Genomic DNA, 8,136 nt, shown 5'->3' on the forward strand with positions numbered 1-8,136 from the left:
GCACAAACGCTACACAGGATTGAAAGGTCTTCATAGATGAAGGCCTGCCATATATTCTTCGTGCTGCCTTGAATAAAGGTACTGGGCGGAGTGGATTGGAGGCATCAACTTCGATCCGCACCGTCGCGTAGCCGGCCTGCCTGATATATTCTAAAACGCCGTTCAACTCCAGGGGCTTCCCTGCCTGTGCCGCGATGTCGAGGATAGTCGCCTTCTCCCAAAATTCTAGCAGGAGATTTGAGAGTCGGAGCCACATGTTGGTCCGATTCACGGCATTGTTGCCAGAGATGAAATCTGGCCTCCAAGCTTCCACGGCCAGCAGCTGGCTGGCCACCTGCCATGGGCCGCCAACTAGTGCCTCCTCCTGGTCGGCCTTAGAGCTAAAATGCAGAGTAGAAACCTGCTCTGCCATCGGGATGCACTTGACCTCGTAGTCGAGTTTTCCCCTAGATCGGAACTCCTGAGCTATCCACTCCAGCCGCATGTGCCTCCCCAAGCACCAAATGAGCACCGCCGTCGTCTCCCATGCCTCCCGCGCCTTCTCTATCCATTCCAGTGGGATTCGTAGCCTCCCCCCCCCCCCCCCAAAGCATGGAGGAGGGGGGTCAAATTTGCCTTCGGCCTTCCCTTGCCTGCCTCGTCTCGCGCCGAGGCCTGCGCCGGCCGCATTCTTCGCCGTGGTTTCAACCATCGCTCCTTTAACGACACCAGATTAGCACCATGAAATTAAGTTCTCAGACCAATAACTTAATTGATGGTCAATTGAATGATCACGATTTGGGGTAACATTGTCGAGTGTGTTATGTGTGCACCTGAAACAATACGGTTAGGCACTCGTCATTCATCCAAGAGGTCACATGAAGGTAGTTCTTACTTGAATTAGTCACCAAGGAATAGTTTTTCATTTAAAAAAGCTATTTAAAGAAATTATTTTCATCAATGACTACCAACTTCTTCTTCACAAGAGTATGCATAAGATACCGGTCCATTGATCGGCCCATATATAACTTGGGCCTATGGGCTGGCCACTTCGGGCTACCCCAATCATCCACATGCGGTGCACATGACGAATCGGGAGAGAAGGACTCTAGCTGGGAGTCTCCTTTCTCTCCGATTTTGATCACGATTGCGATCGAAATAGCAATATTCCAAGCCAATCCAAACACCAAAAAGCTCGGATTTTTGCTTATTTAAGATTTCCTATCCTCCCCCTTTGAGATCCATCAAGGAATAGGGCTAGAGTTCTCTTGATTTCAAGTTTTCTTCTCGAGATTCTTCCTCCGTTTTCTGCTAGAAAGAGTCGTCGGGAAGCCTCGCCAGATTGAGGTATGAGTTCTTTATCTCCTCCTCTTTCTTTCTTAGAGTTTTGGGCCTTCGTTTTCTTGGATTTGAGCGAGCAATCATCGGAGTTTCCTCCGAAACAGAACACGCTGACTTCAATAATGATTAGCCCACGCTGGCAACCAAGTTTGGCCGAGGTTGCAGCGGCCAGCTAAGGCCGTCGTAGGGTGGCCAGCTAAGCCACCGCGGGTTCAATTCCCATCGTTCGCCCATCACATTATTTCAAATTCCAAAAAAAAATATCAATTTTCAACATTCCTATTTATGGCGACAATGAATAAAACTATCACTATATTTTTTCTTTTCCTATTTCTTCTCCCAACCGCAGGATAACCCCAAGGGGTTGTGGGTTTTTTAACTTGTACGACTGAGATGTCTCGTATTTCTCAAAAAAAGTAATTCGATTGATGGAATTTGGTATGATACTTATAAAATCGATGAGATTGATATTCAAATATTTCTTCTTAGAATGTATTGATTTGACCCTATAAGCGGGACCACCACCCAATAGCATGTTGCCACCAGAAGCAAAATTCCGTATTTCTTTCCGAGAATATTCTAATTGTTCTAGAGCAACTAGGAGATTCTTTAATCAGAAAGAATTCAGTTCAGATGTAAGATATCTATCCAGAAATTCGTGCAACTCAATCTTCAGTTCAGGTCCACGGCCAAAATTTTAGACCCAATTGGTTGTTTGGGTCGAGTTGGGTTCTCATATTCAAGAAAGAAATTTTTTTGGGATACGGTTTTTGCCGGGTATTTGGCATAGGGCGGTTTATGTGATTAGGTAGAGAGGAGCAGTTTGGAAAGATTTGAGTCCTGAGATGTCATCGGATGGGTAATCATGGGATTGTATGAGAAATTATTTCTTTCTTATCTAGAATTGTGTAAGCATCTGTGTTGGGATTTGCTTGTCTGCGAGGAACAGCAAACACCAAGTGGAAAATATATTTGGCATATTTTGGATACCCGGAGAGCAGGAAAAGTTGATGTGGCGCTGCCACGATGGCAAATCCGCACTCTTCACCTGGCCCGTCTCTTGATGCAGGACGGTGGTTGGAAGCAGCATCAATGGCAATGAAATAGTATAGAACTTTATACCAAACATCTATTCAACTATTAAACTCGACACTCAGAAGCTTGCTCAATGAGATTCCCTTGGATTGCGGTCTTGGCACCTTTGCAACCACCACCGCTCTGTTTTAGATATACGTATCTCTAGTATAGTTTGAGGCAACATGACATACGAAAAAACTATTAATGTCGTGTCACACAATACACTGTGTTTAATATTTGAATTTTTTTTTTTTTTTGTTTTGTTGATGGGGGGGTTCGGGGGGGGATGGGATGTTGCCAAAGGGTGATTATTTTCTCTTAGACAATGAGAATCAGGCCCTTGACTTGTGCATGAATCATGTGAGGATTGGACCCCACAAATCATTCACAGCTCTAAATATATATCTTAAGTTTTGCGCTCCTGTTCCATTTTAGAATGGTAAGATTAATTATAGGTTGATCAAATGAGCAGGCTTTTTACAAGTATCATCCGAATGCACGAAGCTATATACAAGTATCAGGTAACTCCTTTTCCAATTGAATTGAGCAATGACTAGCGGGTGATCCCTAGTAGTACTGCAAAAAGAAAATCATTATCCAAGCAGCAGCACTATGGAACATTGTTCAATCACATGACAAGTGACTCGAGCCCCACGAAACGAGCACAAGTTGTGTTACCCTTGTTGTGTCAAGTTCCTAAAGAAAATTTGGGCATCACTTAGAGAGCATCCAAAAGCAAAACCGGACCTAACCTGCAAACCATCCAAACCGGACCTAACCTGCAAACCATCCAAACCAAACCGCCCCCCCCCCCCCCCCCCCCTGCGTAAGGGGCGCAACTGTGCAATGTTACAAGCACTTTGAGGTGGTAAAATTCAAACACCATCTCTATAGAGCTGTAAATTGGATTGTCTTTTATATTGTTCGGCATTCTGAAGAAATTTTTGGACTAGTGTTGCTGAGATCTTTTTTTTATTGTATCATTTTGAAGGAGAAGAGGAAGAAGAGGAACACCACCTCTATGCTTACCACTTCCTTAGATGTGTATAAGTGGACGGGAATATTGCGTCCACAGAACTTCCCCGGGAGGTGACCATAAAATTGTCACACTCGGCATGCAGATAGGTAACCGGTGAGCACGGGTTGGAAATGAGAACCACGTCAAACGGGCTTCCTTCTCGGGACGTGGACCATGCGATCGATTAATATTAATGGAAGTAAGTACACTGGGAAGTCACGAGACACTGTAGTTCCTTGGTCCCAAGCATCTTCGTCCTGGCTTTTTGGATCTTTTCGCTTTGCGGCTCGCGATTCCAAATCCGATTCCGGATCGCGTTTCCAAATCCCCTTCAGGCTCGCGCCCCGGGGGAGCTGAACCGGATGGCGGCGCCGACGCGGCCCCGGAGGCGGCAATGGTCGCGGTGGTGGACAAGTAGAGGCGGGCGGCGCTGCTGCGGAGGATAGCGGAGGAGGGGGGGTTCGCGTACGTGAGCTCGGCGGAGCTGGCGGCCAGCGGGGACCTCCGGGCAGCGGACGGCGAGGGAGATGGCGTGGGAGCAGCTCCACTCAGGGCCGTGGCACGAGGCGGTCTCAGCCTGGCGGGACGCCTACGCCCTGGCGTGCCTCCACGTGGCGGAGCTCCGGGCTGGCGCTGGCGACCGCCGGGAGGCCCTCCGGGCGCTCGACATGGGGCTGATCATGGGAGGCCAGCTCCTCCGCCGCGACCTAGATGCTGCGGTGGAGAGGATCATGACGACGAGGGGCGACGGGGAAGTGGAGGGATCGGACGTCGGGGATTATGCGGAAAGCGGGAGGAGGAGTTCTCCAAGAACTGGGACTTGACTGAGGTGAGAAAAAGAAAATTTGTTTTCTCGATAAAATTTAGTTTTTTTTTCATTTATAAATTTTTATGTGAAATTTAGGAGGAAGAACCGGGTGCAGTGGTGTAGTTGTGAAATGTTGATGGGATAGAGTTTGGATCGCCGTTATACGATAGGAAATATAAGCTTAATATGTTACTTAAAGCTCTTCCTTGTTTGATTTGTTTGTAAATGCTTGATCTGCACCGTATAGTGCGCTCATCAAGCTTAGATGGGCCATTGCTTGAATTTTGTAAACCCTGGTTTTTATTTATTTCTTGTTTGCTTTTCTCTTACAATATCTGGATTTATTTACGAGCCTGTGAACTACTTATGAATAATACCAACATCTGCGGCAATTTCATTGAGCTGCAAGTTTTTTAAGTTTTATACATTTATGTAGAGTCGATTGCTTTTTAAAATAATTCTGGATTGCTGATTTAAAATTGGTTTATTATCTTATCATTTTTGTGAGTTTCGTGGTATTTCTTTAAAAGAATAAATCTGGTTACAAAAGGCAAAACTTCTATTTGTATTACGGCTCACTCCTAAAGGTCCCACAAAAGCTGTTAAATTTCAACATTGGCACTCTTTTATATCAAAACAATTAGATTCTACATGGAAAATATTGAGCACTTTGTACTATTAGATGAATAAGGAGCGGCTCAATGCATGAGGATCCAACCATTGTGGGATCTAAAAAAGGCCAGATGTATGTAGCCTTACCCCTATGTGTGGAGAGGCTGTTTTTATGTTTAGAATTCATGAGAAAATGGAGCAACCGTACTGTTGCGCCAAGGCACACCCTCTATTATTAGATGAATTTAAGGAACTTAATTTCATTTTTATTATTTTACAGATGATGCATAACAGAGCGAAAACAATAAGTTTATGCTCTTGTCTATTGATGATCATCTTGTAGGTGCTTCGAGTTCTGCCAAGCAGATCATTCTCCTGTAAGATAATTAAGAAACAGCCATGCCTTTCTTCTGAGACATTTATACATGATCGTTTTTAACATGATTCTCCTTTTATAATCAGCGGCAGCATTGATCATTGGTCTGCAAGGACAAATTGGAAGGATATTGAGTATTTGAAAAGGATTGCACGAGATTGAACCATCCCTGTTGAGGTGAGTAGCCTTTCTCTTTGTAGGTGTTATTTGATCTTCGTGCATCATGGCATGATATTCTGAGAGCAACTTGGTTATTGTCAATGGATTGTTTTCATTGGATATACATTGGAGAATTCTGAACTTAACTGGATGAGCTGAATCTTGGAACCTGATTTATGCATGTCTCCTCAAGCAAATACACTGTCATATCCTAGAAGCAAGTAAGGCTTATAATTGAAGTCGAATTTGGGAAATCCACCAGGTTGACTCATGACTCAGAATTTATCTTGGATCATTCCTGGGTGAAACTATTGTAACCAATCAATTCAAGCATGATGCGGATAACCTTGATGCACAGATTTTGATCAGAATAATGGTTGCATCTTGACCACTTTTCAATGGATTTTTTTAATATATATTTCTGAGGCTTATGCATTTTGATATTAGTATGTGTGTCTCTTCTTCTTTCTTTTTTTCAATTCTACTGTGCCTGTTAAAGATTTAAGTAAGTTTATATCCTTAGTTCCTTAAGTTTTCCTAAATTGGTTCTAGTCTTATGATTTATGATGTTTGGAGTTATTGAACTTTGGAATGTGTTGCTGTTGGCAGATCAAAGGTAAACTTTTTTCCCCTAATTATTAAAAGGTTGCTGAGATGATTATTTTGTGATACGAGATTACATACATATACATACACAAATGCATGCTTTTAGATGATTCAGATGTATCTTTTTCTTTTAATTTTGAATTTACTTCAATTGAATTAAAAATATAAATACTTTACTTCTGCATGTTTTCAGTAGTACATAAAACAAGCATAACTTGTCCAAGCCTGAGTGGCCTAAGTCAAACAATTACACAAGTCTGAGGTTTATCAACCTTGCTTTTAGGAATGTTATGATATAACTATTCACAAGTTTTCTCAGCTAATTGTTATTTGATTCATTCTCATAAAGATATATCAGTCTCCCTTTGTTCTATTTTACATTAGTCCAATTAACCACTTTCCACTTGATTTTGATGCTTACATTTATATATATTTGTGCGCATGCTCTTGCTTGCTCATGGACTTTTCATGGCTCTTACTTAAGAGAGAATGCTTTTGGTTTAAGTTTGATACTTGAACTGTCTTATGCTCAGTGTTTGAACTGAAGTCTAGTATAGTTGATAACATTTTCCAGATGATTGAAGCTTTGTGACTTGTACTTAAAAGAGAACTGCTTTTGGCTTATGTTCAATATTTGAACCAGCTTACATTCAATATTTGAACTGAAAGTCTGGTAAAGTTCATAATATTTTCAGGTTGGAAAGAACTATCTCTGCTCTGAGTGGAAACAAGAGCTGATAACCTTCTTTCAGTTTCTTGAGAGGATCAGGTCCACTGACCATCCTGCCAGCCTGACATACCTTGCTCAGCATCCCTTGTTTGATCAGGTATCTTCGTCAAATTCTGATGTTAAATTTCTAGCACCATGTTTGGACTATATACTATTGGATAGTGATATTTGATTTTTGTTGCTATTAACTCTTTAATTGTCAGATACAAGAGCTGCATAATGACATAATGATTCCAGACTACTGTTTTGCTGGTGGTGGGGAACTCCAGTCTCCAAATGCTTGGTTTGGTCCGCTGGGAACAGTAACACCACTGCACCATGAGCTACAACATAATCTTTTTGCTCATGTATATCAAGACAAGCATGATAAACATGGTAAAGTAATATCTGACAATGTTGTAGCATTTAATGCTTAATAATTTATATTGTTATCCCTAAGAGTTTGCTTTTGGTACTCGTTGCCATTAGAGTGATTCAATTAAACAATTTATTTCTAGCTTTTATAATGTTTTTTCCCCGTACATGAATCTAGGTTTAGTAAATTTTCAAGTAAAAATTAATTCCTGAATCATGATCGTTTATCTGTGCATTGTTTAGAATTTTAGGCAGCAGTAGCCAGGGAAATGAATCTTTACTGTTGTGATGCTTGATGGGAGGCACAGGATTATGCACATTTGTGCACAATTAATGCAATAGGCATCTTTCTTTCTATAGCATTCATTCTGAACTCAACTCTAAGAAATGTTTAGGATTCCTCAGGCAAGCTGCGCTGTGCATATGCTTTTGTTTACCATGACAGTGACAGAATAGACATGTATCTCATCTATTTGGGAATTGGGATCAACTTGATAAATCTTTTCTTACGGTTCTTGTTGGAAATAAATCTTCAAACATTGCAAGCTTTGATGTTACTAATATATGCCACATAAAAATCTTGGTTCAGACATTAGCTTTGCTTACCACACTACATTTACATTGGAAGTTAGAACCAGAATTATTCCTGTTAGGGAGGCCAGCAATATGCATTTGCTAAAACAACAAGTTATTTCTCAACTTGTGATGGGAAGTAATTGAGGTTGATCTCTAGGTACGTTCATTTTATCATCATTTCTAGATCCGTATTAATTCTTATAGATCATCTCCATATTTTCGTCGACTGCGACAATTGACACTTCAGAAAAGAGGGATCTTTTTTTGGTTATATACCTTTGGTCATTCATGTTGGCCACAAATTGAGCTGCTGATGTGTCTTCCAGCCACTCAAAAAAAAAAAGAGGATGGCCCAATGCACGAGGCTGTTGTTATTAAGGTCTGGAGAGGGTGAGATGTATGCAACTTACCCCTGAATGTGTAGAGATTGTTTTCATGTTTTGAACCTGTGACCTCCAGTTCACAATGGATTGTGTCCTGGAGGATTTATATGATTGTGT

At 41.7% G+C, this 8,136-nt stretch overlaps 1 pseudogene; it reads left to right on the forward strand.

Moving 5' to 3' along the window:
* Positions 1-2,346: 2,346 nt before the first annotated feature.
* LOC103714965 lies at positions 2,347-7,569 on the forward strand (annotated as a pseudogene).
* The last annotated feature ends 567 nt before the right edge of the window (positions 7,570-8,136 follow it).

This window comes from Phoenix dactylifera, unplaced genomic scaffold (genome assembly GCF_009389715.1).
Source record: "Phoenix dactylifera cultivar Barhee BC4 unplaced genomic scaffold, palm_55x_up_171113_PBpolish2nd_filt_p 000064F, whole genome shotgun sequence".
NCBI lineage: Eukaryota > Viridiplantae > Streptophyta > Magnoliopsida > Arecales > Arecaceae > Phoenix > Phoenix dactylifera.